Genomic DNA, 17,802 nt, shown 5'->3' on the forward strand with positions numbered 1-17,802 from the left:
AATCAGGCACAATATATGGAAATGGACTGTCCTCAATAATGAAGCTTAAGAAACACTCATCAGCTAGGATTAGGAAAAAAAGCAGAAACAGGAAGGAAACGAACACATCATTAAAAGGACTATTTTACACATCTTGTAGACTGCTATTTTCACCCAGATAGAGTCACAAGAAAAAAAAAAATTGGCTTCTTATCCAGTTTTTAAAAATCTGGCTCTTTTTCTAGGTTTAAGAACTACAGAGATTAAGCCTGACCTGTGGTGGCACAGTGGATAAAGTGTTGACCTAGAATGCTGAGGTTGCTGGTTCAAAGCCCTGGGCTTGCCTGGTCAAGGCACATATGGGAGTTGATGCTTCCTGCTCCCCCCCTTCCTCTCTCTCTCTCTTTCTCTCTCTCTCTCTGTCTCTCTCTCTCTCTCTCCTCTCTTTCTAAAAACAAATAAATAAAATCTAAAAAAAGAAAGAACTATAGACATTTGAAAAACATAAAAATATAGCATGACCCTGACCTAGTCATCTATGTAGGTGTTGAAATGCGTGACTAGTTCGCTGTGTGTTGTGGAAGCCAGGATTAGTAAATGATAATCAAACCATCTTGTCAAGAAGGCAGTAATAACTCAGCTACATTTTTCTACTGAAGTATTAGAACCTTTAAAAATTGGTTCCTTTTCTTTTCTTTTCTTTCTTTTTCCCCCCTCCTTTAGACTGCAAAATTGAACCTTTTTTTCTTTTTTTTTAGTTCTTTTCAGGAGAAGGGAGAAATATTTATGAAGCTTATTAGTGAGCAGACAGCACTTTACCTGATAAATATAAACTATCCCTGAGCCTCCCAGTGGCTTCTTTATCAACTCCCAGAGGGCCGGAGCTGGGCTTTTACACATTAAAATAAATCTTCAGTGCTTTATCACTGAGGGTCCTGAAGGGGTTGAATGCAGTGTCAAGGAAATTATTCAGAGATTTTTCCTCTCCCCTCACATTTTTGTAACTGTAGTTTAGTGTCTCCTCGCATTCCCCCCCCCTTTTTTTTTCCTGAATAAAGCCAGAATAAATGCAAGTTAGGATGTCTTATATGGAAAATTTATATGCTTGGACATAGGATCACTGTGGGGGCGATGGATTCACTCCTTAAGGGCCAGAATATAGTCTAAGGAGAGGCCCTGGGAGTGGTACGGCTGAACCAACTCAGTCAAGTATAAAGAGACACGCAAGATATAGGCCCTTTCTTCTACCTAAAATGCTGGAACAATTTAGCAAATATGTGCATGGTGGCATGTTTACCTTGAATCACCCAGATAATTGCTTTAATTATCCATTTCACTTTACTAACACAGATCTATTCATTGAAAGGTTTTAGAGAAGTTGTTTAAATTTGGATTTCAGGGAAATAACAATTTTCTGAAGCATCATTTATCCACAGACAATTTAGAACAATTTTATTAAAAAAATAATAAAAGCACTTACATCAATCCTAAAAATATGAATATAGCAAACAGGTAACTAGGTGCTCAAAACACTCGTTTGCATCCACAATCAGGCATTTAGGGAAGAATCTGCTCAATTGTGCATGCAAAGACAGGTTTCATTTGCACTTTATTGCTTCTAACAATGGACATCCTATATCCTGGGGGTCTATTTTCAATGTGGAGTTTTATAAATTTACCATTTCAGCTTTCTTTTCCTTTAATGTGAATGCAGTCTGAAAGCTGCTAGCTCAAGTTCAACCTCCTGCTGCTTGTTTCTGTTTGGGGAGATTCTGAGTTATGACTTATGATTATAATTGTCTGGCAACCTTTATTTTGACTTCCAAGGGCAGTGGGGTAGAGTGAATAAGTGAATAGAAAACATGTTAGGAGTTATAGAGAGTGCTGTTTGACGGCCAAGATGATCTGGCTTGATAAAATCAATTTTGATGTCAGCGCAATCTGAGATCTTTTTCTGAAGTTGATTTTATCAAGATAATAGATTAAGTAGGTCTGTCTGATGGCTAGATTTTGGTCAACAAGATTTTTTTTTTTTTTTTTTTTGCCAAATTTCTCTGCCAGGCAGGATATATGTTATAAATTATTGCTTTTCTTCTTTTAAATAAAACTTCACTTTAGACCCTGGCTGGGTAGCTCAGTTGGTTAGAATATCTCCCTAGTATACCAAAGATGCAGGTTCAGGTTCAATCCCTGGTTGGGGCACATACAAGAGTCAATCAATAAATGCATGAATAAGTGGAACAACAAATTGATGTTTCTCTCTCTCTCTCTCTGCCTTTCTATTTCTATATAAAAATTGAGTTTAAAAAAAACTCCATTTTAAAAGAAAAACTTCATGACAAAATACACAGTAAGAGAAGAAATGAGTCATTTTTTTTCTAAATCATATGCTTCAAAGATGACTTTTTATACAAGGCATTAGTCATTCCTGAGCTTTACCAGCATTTGACTAAAGTTTGTTTTTTGTTTGTTCATTTCCCTCTCAAGAACAGGGAAAGAAGAAAGTGAACTGGAAATAATTAAGTGCTCTTAGGACTTTGCAAATTTATACCAGTTTTCATTTTGCAATGACAGGGGGAGTTTTATTACATTCAGAAAATTAGCAGATCATATGGTTTTAGACAAGGGACTCAGAACTTTCATAGATAGTGTTTACAAATGTTTAGAGGCAAGAGGTCTTTTGATAATTGCTCATGTGAATCAATCAGGCCCTGGCCGGTTGGCTCAGTGGTAGAGCGTCAGCCTGGCGTGCAGGAGTCCTGGGTTTGATTCCCGGCCAGGGCACACAGGAGAAGTGCCCATCTGCTTCTCCACCCCTCCCCCTCTCCTTCCTTTCTGTCTCTCTCTTCCCCTCCCACAGCAAAGGCTCCGTTGGAGCAAAGTTGGCCCGGGCGCTGAGGATGGCTCCATGGCCTCTGCCTCAGGCGCTAGAATGGCCCTGATTGCAACAGAACAATGTCCCAGATGGGCAGAGCATCACCCCCTGGTGGGCATGCCGGGTGGATCCCGGTCAGGCGCATGCGAGAGTCTGTCTGACTGCCTCCCTGTTTCCAACTTCAGAAAAATACAAAAAAAAAAAAAAAATCAATCAATAAATGCATGAATAAGTGGAACAACAAATTGATGTTTCTCTCTCTCTTTCTCTCTCTCTGCCTTCCTATTTCTATATAAAAATTGAGTTTAGAAAAAAAACCATTTTAGAAAAAAAAAACTTCATGACAAAATACACAGTAAGAGAAAAAATGAGTCATTTTTTGGGTATCCTTATTGTGTACCCAAAGACTGATCTGAAAAATTGTTCCATACTACAATATTTGTGGGCACTGTTTCTCTCTAACAGTTAAAAGTTACACTGGATCTCCAGACACAATTGCATGCCCCTTTAAAACCTTTGAGATATCCAGAAAAATGTTTGAACATGAGATTCTGTGCAGATGATCTTATATAAAAGTAAGAGTATTATATTCTTAACTTGCATGTAAAGCTGAGTTAGAATTTTGTGTCCTGGTCTTCAGTGTATGGGCCCAGTTAATCCTCAGTAAGCTGGGCAATAGTGGGAAAAAGTGATTTAATTCTCTGGAACCTGGTTTGAACATCTTTAGAGATGAGAAAGCAGAACTAAGTAATGATCTACATTCAGATCTAATACTCTATTGATCTATAATCTCACATTTGAAGCAAGCAACAGAGCATAGGCCCAGGTGAGACAATAATGTTCAAGTCTGGATCTCCTTGAGTCATTTCTGTTTTTTAATTTTAGAAATTTAGAATTCAAAAATCTTTTATTAGGAGCTCAACATGTAGTCTGTCATTCAGTGACTTTTTATATTTTCAGGTGTTCTTGCATAATTTTTACATGTAATTAAGGTTGGCACCAGTGGTAGGATTCAGTCAGTTCACACTGGTTCAGTAGAACCGGTACCTAATTTTTTATTGAGTTCAGCAAACTGGTTGTTAAAATGGCACTTGTAATCAGAGTTCTCTCTAAGGTGGTTGCCTGGGCAGCCGTCCATTGTGAAAATCACAAATTTATATTTCTTACACTTTTTTAATGTTCATCTGCGCAACAGCATATTCTAAGCACCCGTAGTAACTTTCATTCTGTCCATAGGTAAAGAAATGGGAATCTACTCCTATGGTGAAAAGATGGTTAAGGATAAATCACACAGATGAAGATGCTCAAAAAAATTACAAGTAAGGATGCCAATCAAGAAGCAACATGGAAATACCTTAAATAAGTTTTATTGTTTTTTGTCAGGTATTATTTAATATTTTTTTCATTAATATTTTAAAACTCTTCCTTATAACATTACCTAGTTTTGTGTACCTCTTTTATTGTTCTTTTTTAAGTATTAAATGCATGAAATAATAAACTACCTTTTGGTATATTATTTTTTGTACTTAGAGTGGTCATTGGAGCAGAGAACCAGTTGTTAAATTATTTGAATCCCACCACTGGTTGGCACTGTCGCTTTCCTACCCTATAGATCACTACTACCACCTTCTTCAACAAACTTGTTCCTGTGGGACAGACAGCATCTGCCTTGAAAGAGACTCAGATAGCAGAAATTTAGCATCCCTTGTAGCAAGGCAAGACATAGGCTGGTCGTCAAATTTTAATTAGTAGGATCTGAGGGAAAGTTTGAGGGAGGATCTCAGGAGAAACTTTTCCTCCTTTTAAGAAACAGACATGAGGGCAAATCCCCAACCTCTTCTTTCTTTTCCTAAATATTGTTGTGTCCTAAAATATGTTTGTCTGCAGATGCTACCACCATCTTTTAACTGAGATGGTTTGAACCTGGTGAGCAAGGCTGAACACTGAGAAACGATGGAACAGCCTTCGTCTTTAGGCTACACTTGTGGTCCTGGCTTCCACTCACCTTCTGACTTCTTTTAGGAGATAATAAAGGCTTTTAGATTGGATATCTTTTATCATTGGAAAAGAAACATTTCTTACTCACGACTGATATTCTTCTTATTTTATTTTTATTTACTTTTTTATTTTTTTACAGGGACAGTAAGAGAGTCAGAGAGAGGGATATATAGGGACAGACAGACAGGAATGGCAAGAAATGAGAAGCATCAATCATCAGTTTTTTGTTGCAACACCTTAGTTGTTCATTGATTGCTTTCTCATATGTGTCTTGACCGCGGGCCTTCAGCAGACCAAGTAACCCTTTGCTTGAGCCAGCAACCTTGGGTCCAAGCTGGTGAGCTTTTCGTTCAAGCCAGATGAGCCTGCGCTCAATCTGGCGACCTCAGGGTCTCGAACCTGGGTCCTCCTCATCACAGTCCAATGCTCTATCCACTGTGCCACCACTTGGTCAGGCCTGATGTTCTTTTTAAATAAAAGAATCTCTTCGTCTTTCTCAGACTGCCCATACACACACCTTTGGTCACCAGGAGAGGAGGACTATCTTAATTTGAGGAGATATTTTGGAAAGATAAATCAGGAAATACCAGTGTTTTCTCTTCTCTTGTGAGCTGACATTCCCACAGAGGCCTATGCTGTGCAGTGGAAGAAGCCAGGTTTGGACCAGGCAGCCTGAAGTTTCCTAGCAATTCCTGTGAAAGGGGTTATGGGTGTTTAATACTTAAGTTCAGTATTGAAACGCTCATTTGCCTCAAGCTATAGACCACATTATCCACTTCAACTTTTATTGGAAATAAAGGAGCTATTTTTATCTCTATCTGTATTCTTCTTGTCTATCTTTTAAGCTGTTCTGAATTTGAACAGGGAAAGCAGATGTTACCAACAGCCATCCTCAAACACCAAGGGTTGGGCATTTTGTTACTTTCAGCAAAATACTGTCAACATTTTGTTATGCTGTTTGCACAGATTCTCTGATTAGATCAAGACCACCTTTAAAGCCGACACAAACCTCATTTTCTTAGGTCAATCTCTCATCTGAGCTCAGAGCCCAGTACACAGCTCACAGATCATTCCTGTTGCTGGTGAACTGACTGACTTGTCATGAAGGCATTCGGAATAAATTTGTCACTGTAGAATTTTTCAACATGGCGAGAACATCATTAGCTAGGTATTCAGTAGCTGTATGAAAAAGGCTGAATAGTCATGTTTCTTTATATTCTCTGGTGGTGAAACTCCTCCCTGCCCATCTGAGCAGTTGGCAGGACACCAGCATTGAGCATCAGCTTCACTGAACTCAAAGACTCACGTGGAGGTGTGGAAATGGTGATATTTGCATAGCTTGGCTAAGTGACAACTGAGAGGCAGATATGACAGAGTAGATATATATTTCACACACAAAGAAGAGTGATTGCCTAGCCTTTCTGAAGGTAGGGAAACAGAACAAGACAGAAAGAAATAGAAACATTCCGGCTGAATATCATGGGCTCCTTCAGGAAGAGACTTCTCTGAGGTTACATAGTATTTTCCTGGAGATAGAGTGAGACGCTGAAAATACTTCAGCCTAGGAGAGAGACAGACCTCACTTTAAGACCCAGCTCTATTACTTATAAGATATCTGACCTTACAAAGATTACTTTATCTTCTAGCATATCAATGTTCTCATCTTTAACACGGAAATAATATTACCTGCTCTTCTAATGTCACAGAGTTGTGAAGGTCTAGTAAGTTAATGAATGCACAGGAACTTTTAAAATCATAAAATATTATATAAATGTCACAAATTGCTTTGATGGCAGTTTCACAAATTTATACTCTCATTCCAGCTTCCCTCTACCCACCCCCCCCCCCCCAGTCCCACCCCCTCCACCGGCAAAGCTGCAGGAATTGAAGTTTCCCTCAGGAGCCTAACTAGACCCTGTCCAAATTACTACATGGCACAATCATGCCAGGATTCTCTTGTGTTTGTTCAGCTGGACTCAGACTCCCTATTCTAGTGGTGTTTACAGAAGGGTCTCTTCCCAGGAAATCCACTTGAACAGCCCAGCCCAGATGAGCATGACTGCAGGAGTTCAACTCCACTGATGTGCTTTGTCACCAAATGTAAACCTGAATGTATACTGTGATTCAGGGCCTTCCATAGACAGATTCTCAACATCTCGAAGGTGTCTTGGGTGTTAATAGGAAGAAAAAAGTCATATTGATTTGACCTGTGCATCTAATAAATATTTACTGCTATGTTATTTATAAATATTACCCGTTTATAATTTTAAACATATTTTGTCTTTTTAATAATACTTTTGCCATAGGATAATTTAAAAAAACTGTCAAATATAAATCTCTTTTTTTTTTTAAACTAGTTTTTAGGTTTCTTGTCTTGTGATTTCTAAAACTCAGGGGATACATACATATATATACTGTATATATATAAATGTATAAGTATATATAGGATATATATACTGCTCACAAAAATGAGGAGATATTTCAAAATGAATATGAATATAAAATATTCCCTCATTTTTGTGAGCAGATATATCTATAATTTCTTTTGAGTTTATTTTGTTCTTTTAACATTTAAGTATTTAATCCACTTTTAAGTCATCTGAATTTTTTTATTTATAAAACTTATATACCATAAATCTTAAGTGTAAAATTTGATGGGTTTCAGAAAATGTATATACTCAGGTAAAATACCATAACAAGCAAGGAATATTCCATTAGAAAGTTCCCTCATGTCTTTCTTCCATTAGCGGTCACTCTTGATTTCTACTACTAATGGTTGGTTTTACCCATTCAAGTGTCATATATATATATATATATATATATATATATATATATATATATATATATATATATATATATATACGGCCTCACAAAATATATACCTATTGTGCCTGGCTTCTTTCACTTTACAACTTTTCCGAAAATTTTCTCTATGTTGTATATACCGGTCACTCATTTTGGTTTGCTAAGTACTGTTTCATTGTATGAATATACCAGAATTTGTTTATGTATATTTGGGTTGTTTCCAGTTTTTTTTATAAGGAGTAAAGCTGCTATACAAGTCTCTTTGTGGACATACGTCTTTATTTCTCTTGGGTAAATACTAAAGAGTAGAATTACTGGTCATGAAAGAAGTGCATGTTGAAGATTATAAGAACTGTGAAATGTTTTTCAAATCATGGTACATTTGGTACTCCCACCAGCAATATCTGAGAGTTGCTATTGCTCTATGTACTCATCAAGAGTTGGTATTGCCAATCTTTACTCTCACTATGACAATACACATATACACGCGTGCACACGCGTGTGCACACACACACACATGCCCTTTTTTAGTTATCATTGCAACATACACACTCTCTTATAATACCAAATGTTCCTTACAAGCACAATGTCTATATATTACCCAATATTATTTTACTTACCAGAATAACATTTTTTACTATCAGAAATAACAATGTGATGAACATATTTATACACTGATGTTTGATCTTAATCTTTTTCTTTAGTCAAAATGAACAGGTTTGTAATCCCTGGCATTAGGGATAAAAATGGTTTTAAAGGCCTTGGTTACTTATTGCAAATTGCTTTCTAAAATCATTTACGCCTCACCAATAATGCATGACAGTGACCTTTTCACCACAACTTTCCCAGTACTGAGTGTTCTATTTTTTTAATGCCAATATAGTTTAGCTTTTTGAAAGTTCATGTTAGGCCACTTAGCTTTTATGAAAGACCTACATTAGCATCTGTTTTCACTAACAGAAAGATATCTAAAGTGGGTTTTTGCTTTTATGAGAAAAGGCGAAAAGCAAAGACAGCATTCAGCACTTGTTTCACAGCGAGCCATTATAAAGGCAGAGTGCACACTGAGCAGCGAGAGTGGCCTCACCAAGCTCCTTCCCTGGAAACTACACTGGGCATCTCAGCATCAAGCTGCCATAGTTCTCAACTCCGTCTGTGAGCATCTGTGCTGTATCTTGTTATTTGGTGCATCCAATAACAAGATCTGGCCTAAGAAATCAGAAAAGTCAAAGGAGTTCTTACAGGTGTTAGGCTTAGCATAAAACTGGATGTGATTAAGCATTTCCATCATGAATAACAAAATAAAAGACATGATATATGTGTTGAACTTATCTGTGCTCACGATTTATACTATAGTATTTACATACAGAGAAAAAAAATCTTGAAAGCTGCCAAAGTTACTCCTGGCACTGCTAGCAGCAAAGTGATCTCTTTTAGTAGGCATCCACTGATGGATGAAATGGGAAGTCTTGTTGCTCGAGTGAACCGATGGGTGAATAAAGTCTGGTATTCTGCTATATTATACTTAAGAAGAAGTTAGTCAGTGTTTTTAGTAAGTGAAATTACACTGTACATACATGATTTCTAATTTATAGAGGTGGTGTATTTATTGTGCCATTCCTGCTTTTACTATATTTTAGGGGTTTTTTTGGTTTTATATATTCTTTGGTATGATTAGCTTGGTTATTTGGGGGATTTGGAACACTCAAAAGATTTTTCATATGTATTAGTGGTAATTACTTCTTCGCTTTATGCCTTTACACTTATGAAAGGCTTCATAGAAATCTCTCTACTTTCAAACGGTGGGGGAAACCTGTAATGTCTTTATAAAAAATTTGATTATTTTTGTGAATATACTTGTGTGAAAATTTTATGTCCTTTTTTAAAAATATCTGTTCTTTTTTTTTTTTGAATCTATGAGTCTTTTTATTTTCTTTAAATTAATATTACTACCTATTTATAGAATAATGATATTAAGCCTCTGCTTGACATATTTGTGGTTAATAAATTTTTCTAGCTTTCTTCACCTCCTGATTTTGTTTTAAATAGAACAACTTTCCACAGAGCAACGATGACCAAGTATCATAAACTGAAGACCACGATGAACTCAATGCTGTACTGAGGGCCAACTAAGAAAAAACAAAAAATCATTTTTAGGTGTTTCTGACATTTTAAAAGAGGATTTTATTGGTGTAATAAAAAAACATAGTTATGTAGCAGTGCTTTGTTACTAATTTTTACTAAAATATCTTTACACTTGCCATTATTTTTATGTACAATAAAGCTGTTCCCGATGCAGATAAAACTGCACTAAAGGTTAAATATAAATTAGTTGATCATATTTAAGGTCATGTCTGTATAATCCAAAAGGAAAGTGGAGGCAATTATTTAGATGTGCATAATTCTCACAGACATTTCTAGTCTTCTGATCAAGTACGCTAATACATAAACCAAAAGTTATCAACTGCATGCAGTATGTTGCTTTAATCGGGTACCTGGGATTTGTTTTGATCAGGTATGGTGAGATATGACCATCATGTAGAATGGAGGTTATTATATTTACAGATGCCTAGAAACGGGGGGCAAAGCACACAGCACAGAGGCCACATGGGGAAGCACCAGAGACAGTCAGGAGGTAAAGAGAGCAAGAAGGAGGTGTGGACAAGTTTTTATTGTGGTTTTCATAGGAGAGGCAAGGCAAGGCGTGTTCAGGATTGGCTAGTTGGAATAATTTCTATGGGATGTAAGGTATAGTTGCTGTGGTTTTTTTGTCTGGGACCTGGCCTTGAAGTCATTAGGGCAGATGGAGTGCGTCCTGAAATGTGAAAGTTCAATAGAGGGGTGGTTGTAGGTAAGGGCTCTGGATTGGTTGGTTTGCACATGAAAGGGGTCCTTACTTGCAAGTAATCTCCTTACTATCTCTAGGAATTGGCTAATCCTGGATCTGGATCGGGCAGTCCTTCCAAAGTTGGCAAGGCCCCAGATGTCAAAGCATCAGAGTACAGAAAATAAAGATTGAGTTCATATGTTTGTTAACAGAACAACCTTTTTAAATGTCTTCATACTGCAAGTAGAATTGGAAAACTACTCTTTTGCACAGTTTCCAAATATCACAATCATAGTAGTCTCCTTATCCAAATAATCTTCCACTCCCATTCACCTCTCTTTCAGTTCTCATTACTTTGGTCATAGTAACTTCAGTGCCCTTGCATGAGACCTATTGACTCCTGCGCTCGCTTCTCCTAGCTCTTCTGCATAGATAGGACAGGCTTAATATATATACTTTTTTTACTGTTTTCATTGATTTGAGAGAGTGTGGGGGGGGGGAAGAGAGAGAGAGAGAAAGAGAGAGAAGAAGAAGAAGGAGAAAGAGAGACAGAGAAATATCAACTTGTTTCATTTAGTTGTTCCACTTAGTTATGTACTTGTAGATTGCTGCTTTTTGTAAGTACCCTGACTGGGGCTGAACCCATGACCACTGGCAAGCCAGGTTAATGCTTTATCCACTGAGCTACCTGGCCAGGGCTTAGGACAATTGATCTTTAAACATTGTATTCCTCAGGCCACTCATCTGCTTTCAGGTTTCCAAATGGGCCTATGTTGTGTTTAATTCAAGTCAAAGTCTTTAATATACATTAAAATATTCTTTTCTGTAATTCCCTTTTTCTTAATTAGCATCATCTTTCCAAATACTACTCATTATTTAAGGTCTACTGCAATCTCTATCTCTATTTCAAAGCACTGTCTTATACTTATTAAAATTTTCCTCCCACAGACACTGATAAAAATCAACTCTGGTAGAATTTGCTGTAATATTGTTTACTTAAAATGTTGCCCTGGCTTGATAACTTGGTTGGTTAGTGTGTCATCCTGATTCATAAGGGTTGAGGGTTTGATCTCCAGTCAGGACACATATAAGAACAGATTGATGTCTCTGTCTCCCTCTCTCTTTTGCCCTTCCTCTAAAATTAATAAATAAAATGGTTTTAAATAAATAAATAATAAAATGCATCAGTCTTCTCTTTAAGTCAGATGTTCCTAGAGGGCAAGAGTTGCATTTTGCACATCCCAGGAGGCTGGTAGAGTGCTTACTCAGTATTGGGATTTTGCACACTCTTCTCTCCACAGAGAATGTTATCCTAGAACATACCTGGCTAGAAATCACCGGCCTTATCATTCAAAAGTCAGCTCAGTGAAGACCTCCATGACTGCATCAGATCACACTAGGTACTATCTCCTCCATAATGCACCAATGTTTTCCTTGAACAGTCTGTATTTCAGCATCTGATCATAGTCATCTCATTCCTGTGTCTGTCTCCACTACCACTGTTTAAACTGTGGAAGGCAGATACCATGATTTACACACATCCACGTCTTCAAAGCCCGACAGGCTGTGAGCATACAGAAGGTACTCTACATCTGAAGCATGAACACTTCAGACTTGAAATCCTGAATCTAACACATACCCCTGAAGACCCCTGCTGTAAAGATTGATGCAGTAATTTGGTTTGAATATTCTCTTTTCCCCTTGAGGACATTTTACCTACAGATTAAATGAATTCAATCAATTCATTTGGGAAGTGAGACTTATTAGATAATTCCCATCACCTCCATAACAGTTTTTTCAAGACCTATATTGTTTTTCTGGTCATTATATGTATTATATTGCCTGTTCCTAAGTATTTTAAGCAATTCATAACCATTTCTCTCCAGTCTGACACCAAAATAATCTCCTAATTGCAACAGATATATAATAAGTCTGCTTATTTTTCTCTCTCAGTTTCTACTTCACTCTCTATTTATAGCTTTTCAGTGTTGGCAGGTATAATGTTTCATCATTTGAGTATACTATAAAAAAGTTTTCTTAAAGTTATATATATATATGTCTATATATGTATGTATGTATGTATGTGTGTATATATATATAAAATATTCCCTTTAAAATGTTCTATATACACCAGATATATTTTCAGCAAAAGAACTAATGATACTGTGAATATTACCCAAAGCCTCATCAGCTTAATTAGAAACTTTATTTTATTTTTAAATTTTCTTATATAGCAATAATCTAGTTTATTTGAACCCTGGACCACTTGTACTTCTTATAATAGAGCCATTTATTTAGGCTCTGTCAATATGCCCTTAATGTATTATTATTTCTGAGAAAAAATTTATTCATACAGATAGGCTGATTTTTCTATTTTTACCAGTACTTTCCCATAGGTTCTGTATACCTTAACTGCATTCATGATAAGATACATCTATTTTTAAAATCAAACTTTAGTCATAATAATCATATTTCTCTTTCAGTTCAAATCTGTGTGTGGTTTATAAGTTTCTTATCTTCGCATTGAGTTCCCCGTAGCATCCCACTTCTGCCTCTTTGTCTGGCCTTACCTGCACCCCTCTACACTCCAGCCACCCAGAGCCTTCTGTATCTTGGACAGGCTGTGCTATTCCATGAGTATCCAATTCCTGTTCTCTCTCCTCAGTTGGGTTTGTTCCTAATTGTCCTTCTAGAATCTGTTCATTGTCAACCCTTCTATAAAATATTTCCAGCTGTCCCTAAAAGGGGGTGACCTTTTCCTTTATTAGGCTCACTGTACTAGTTCATACATCTATTATAGCTCCCAGGATGCATTATCTATTATTACAATTGTTTGCTTTATTTATACCAAAGAATATAAGCTCCTTTTAAAAAGGAACTGCATATGACCAGGTGCATGTATATAGGAGGAGTTCAATGAAAGTTTCCTAAAACAATAAATGAAAGCAGGTATTTAAACTCTCAACAAAATACAATATATTGAATGTCACAATGGAAGTGTGCCCAATATGCAGGGAGCAGAGAGCCCATGGCACTGGCAGCTCCGGTAAAGGCATTTCAAAGTGAAAGGCTGGGAGCCACCCCTCCCCCTCCAAAACAGCAGTCAGGAATTGTGAAAGTTATTTGCAGGCATGGCCTGTGCGGTTTCTTGAGTATTTACACACAAACACAAGCTGAGAGCTCAGGAGGACAAGCGCTGGGTTGGGTGCTGGGTATATGGAGATAGACTTTGTGTCTGATTCCAAGATCATACCAGCTCCTGGTCTGATTTAAGAACAGAATAATAAACAGATGATTCTAGCACCTGTGCATTCTGCCAGAGAGGTGTCTGCTTGCGTGTGCACATGCGCCTGCAACGTTTCAGCACACAGGAAAGGCACCGTGTTCACAGTTCAGAAAGGCTTTCTTAGAGAGGTGACAATTGCTCTGCATTCTGAGGGGTGAGCAGAGGTGTTTCTGCCTCAGGCACAAGGGACGGCTGAGGTTCAGTGACGGGCAGATCATGGTGGTGATTTTGAGACAGTTCAGAGCATGGCTGAGTTCAGATGTGCTGGAAGAAGAAATGGTGTGAGCTGACAGAAGTCACCAGCCTCACTCAGATCATTATGACTTTCTACAAGGCACATCTTTTCATCAATCTGTGTAAACGTTCACATTAGTTCTTCTGTGATGGTCACTGTTCATATAACTTACAGTGACATCAAAAGGTCACTATGCCACTCTGGTGGGGCACAGAATAAAGGGAGGCGAGACGGGGGGAAAAAGAACAGGAAAATCGGAGAGTCCAGGTAAGAATTGATTAAATACTTTCATTAAATACTTTCATTAAGGTATTTTGACTATAAAGAAAAGTAAAATACAGGGATGTAGCATCCTTGAAAGAGAATGAGGCCCTGGCCGGTTGGCTCAGTGGTAGAGCATCAGCCTGGCGTGCAGGAGTCCCGGGTTCGATTCCTGGCCAGGGCACACAGGAGAAGCGCCCATCTGCTTCTCCACCCCCCCCCCCCTCCTCTCTGTCTCTCTCTTCCCCTCCAGCAGCCGAGGCTCCATTGGAGCAAAAGATGGCCTGGGCACTGGGGATGGCTCCTTGGCCTCTGCCTCAGGCGCTAGAGTAGCTCTGGTCGCGACAGAGCAACGCCCCGGATGGGCAGAGCATCGCCCCCTGGTGGGCGTGCTGGGTGGATCCTGGTCGGGCGCATGCAGGAGTCTGACTGCTTCCCTATTTCCAGCTTCAGAAAAATATAAATAAATAAATAAATAAATAAATAAATAAATAAATAAATAGAAAGAGAATGAGAGGGAGTAGGCAGAGGCATAAGACAACACGGAGTAAGCACTGTCACAGAAAGAGGAAAGGGTATTTCTATCAGGGAAATGTGGCAAACATCTTCCACATCTATTGAGGGACAAAGTGTGAGAAGCAAGATCATGGCAAGCTACTTAGATGTTAATGATAAGCTTGATGTGAGTGGTTTAATAAGGTGGGAGTAGAAGCCAATTATACATGCTCTTTCCACCTTCTCAGTTCTTGTAAACACTTGAACCTAGTTGTTGAACTCATTGGCTTGTAGTTGACTTTATGTAAATCATAACGTTATTATTTTTATGAGAGGATACTTTTATTAGTTGATATATTAAGCCCTGCACATAAATTATGAATAATGGTTACAACAGCAAATTGCAAATATTTAGTGAATACCTGCTACAACCCAGCCAAAATGTGAGGTGCTCTAGATAGGCTAAATAATGCTGAAATAATTTCTAGCTTCCCAGAGTTAAGAGTCTAAAGTAGATGTTACAATACATGTTAAATTGAAAAGAGTAATTAATCTGTCCAATGCAACTAATGGTCATCAAATACCCACTTTTTCGTGTCCATAGAAACTCTAAAATTTGTTTTGTTACTGGTAGTGAAAGCTTGTGACAGACCCCTCTGCAAAGTGAAAGCTAATCTTAAATCTTATTTTTTAAGCAGAAGAGTAACCATATAAAAGTGATGTATTTTTACTGTTATCACCTGAATGTATTCTAACAAGCCATAGCTGTCCACATTGACCCCGGATGAGGGATGCCAGACCAGGGCAGATGTGGGAAGTAGCAGGCCTGGGTTATGCCGGGCCACCCACACATTTTCAGGGTGCCTCAGATAATATATGACCCCATCCCTTCCAGATTTCCTTGTTAAAACAGTATATCTAATAAAATGAAGATAACGATGTTACACCTACTGTGTAACCACCTGTCAGTAAATTTATGAACAATTATAAAATGAAAGTATTTTCCAGGGAGCAATTTTTAGGAGCAATAAAATGTTCGTTTTTCTCCCCCCAGAAATATAATAGGACAAGAACTTTTCTCTTTTGTCTCCCCCAAACAGCTTTTGCAGTAGTTAATCTGCTCTGTTTTGTTGTTTTTAATGGTTCAGCTCTTCAAAATGCACTTGACAAGCAAACCTGCAGGCGCTAAAGGAGCCATTGAAAACCCAGGGGAAGTGACGTTCAGAGCCCAGGCTGGTTCGCGATTTATAGGTAGTCACGCTCCTCCAAAATTTAGGGATTACGCATACTTTCTTGGGGGTTTTACCACTCAGAAACAGATGCCAGCATTTTCTCTTGTGCAGCAAACTGTAAGCCCAAGATATCCTTTCAAAATGTATGTGTTTTTCCATTTGACTTTATTAGCAAATGACCTGAGATGGCTACCTAACTTTCTCCAGTAACAAAAAGTGATAACAGCTACTAAAATTTCTATAGTGCATCTGTTGGATGAAAAGTCTTTCCGCAAAATCATTCCATTTGAAAGATCACCAGATTCGGCATGATCCCCAATCTACTGTTGAGGATCCGAGAGATAAAATAAGTTGCCTGATGCTCCACAAAAGGGAGAAGGTCTGGGTACGTACCAAGTCCAGGTCTCTGCCTCTTCCCTCCTTCTGCTGTATGAAGATCCTTTCCTGGTACCAATTAAGTCAGATTAATGCTTTCAACCTTCATCAACAAAAGACAAAGGGCACTAAAGCCTCCAAAACAAAAGGTGGTATTGTGGTCAGCAGTTAGACAGACAAGGGAACTGCTAGGACTATAGGCCAGGCACAGAAGGCCACCAAGGAGGAAAGCCCCAAGTGCTTAGCAATGAGCAAAATTCGGAAAACAAGAATCTCACCCCCATGGTAACCTTTCCTCAACTGGCCATGCGATTTTAGACACCTTGATTTCAGCTTTCTGGGCATGAGGTTCAGATTCTCCCCTGACCTTCCCTCCCCTGGCCTGTGGTTGTCATGCGGGTTAGACCCCCTTAGCAGAGGAGTGAACAAGGGGACCAGAGAATACCCCTTAAGCATTAAAGCCCCAGGACAATGAGGTTCTGACCCACATCAGATGCATTTAGGCCTTAGTTGTGTTTTAGCTCCAGGTGCAGAAATGCAGTAAAATCAGACAAGTGATGCCATGGTTGACTTCAGGACCTGCTGCATTGACTAATGCCCTGCCCCAGCGCTGACCTATCAGTACAGTCCACAGCCCTAAAGGACACACCTGGATTGCTGATGAATACTCAATTGAGCTCCTCCCCTAGGGCCTACTCTAAACACTCCACCCTTAAAAGATTTTAGGATGAAAGACCCAGGGCGCTCTCTCTCCCAGAAGAATGCCCATCCCTTCCCCTTCCCCTTCCCTGCTTCTTCCCCACCCAGGCCTGTGTCTCCTAAACTCTAACGGTCCTCACAGATTTGCAACCAGGGGAGCAGTGGGCGGCAGCAGCTCATCCCAGGCTAACACCGTGATCCTGTCTCCAAGGCCCCCTTTTCTCTGACTTCCTAGGGAGCCAAAGCAGCCCAGCCCAGGCTCTTCTGTTGCTTCTTATGTTCTAGGTCCGTCCTTTTTTTCGCTGTTCCCAGCTTTAGTAAACGTACTCTCAAAATCACGTGGACTAACATTGTGAAATTTTTCCTGCATAAAGCCAAGAACCCTCACATTACCTGCTGGCCCTAGGCAGACCCGAAGAGTCAGGTCCCCTGCCCAATAACAGTACCTTAGAGAAACTCCCTTACTGGCACCTCACAGCCCCATCTCAGAGCAATAAAATCTCAGGAGCTCATTTTACTCCCCTAGTCTCGGGGATTCTTCCCCGGTGAGGTCCTGTGTGGGCCCTGCCAGGGCCCTCCCAGCCGAAGCCAAGCACAGTGGAAGCACCTGGCCTCTTGACCCTCTTCAGCTCCATCCCCTCGACGATGCTGAAAACATCAATTTTCTAGCATAGCTGTTTTCCCAAAGAGCAATCGGTTAGTTCATTTCCCTCTACTATTTCACCCCTTCCTTTT

At 38.9% G+C, this 17,802-nt stretch overlaps 1 protein-coding gene across 8 annotated transcripts in view; it reads right to left on the reverse strand.

Annotated features, from left to right (window-relative positions):
* Positions 1–17,802, reverse strand: part of OPCML (opioid binding protein/cell adhesion molecule like) — a 1,154,973-nt gene that overhangs the window by 194,013 nt on the left and 943,158 nt on the right. The window lies entirely within an intron of this gene.

This window comes from Saccopteryx leptura, chromosome 2, assembly GCF_036850995.1.
Source record: "Saccopteryx leptura isolate mSacLep1 chromosome 2, mSacLep1_pri_phased_curated, whole genome shotgun sequence".
In the NCBI taxonomy this organism is placed as follows: domain Eukaryota; kingdom Metazoa; phylum Chordata; class Mammalia; order Chiroptera; family Emballonuridae; genus Saccopteryx; species Saccopteryx leptura.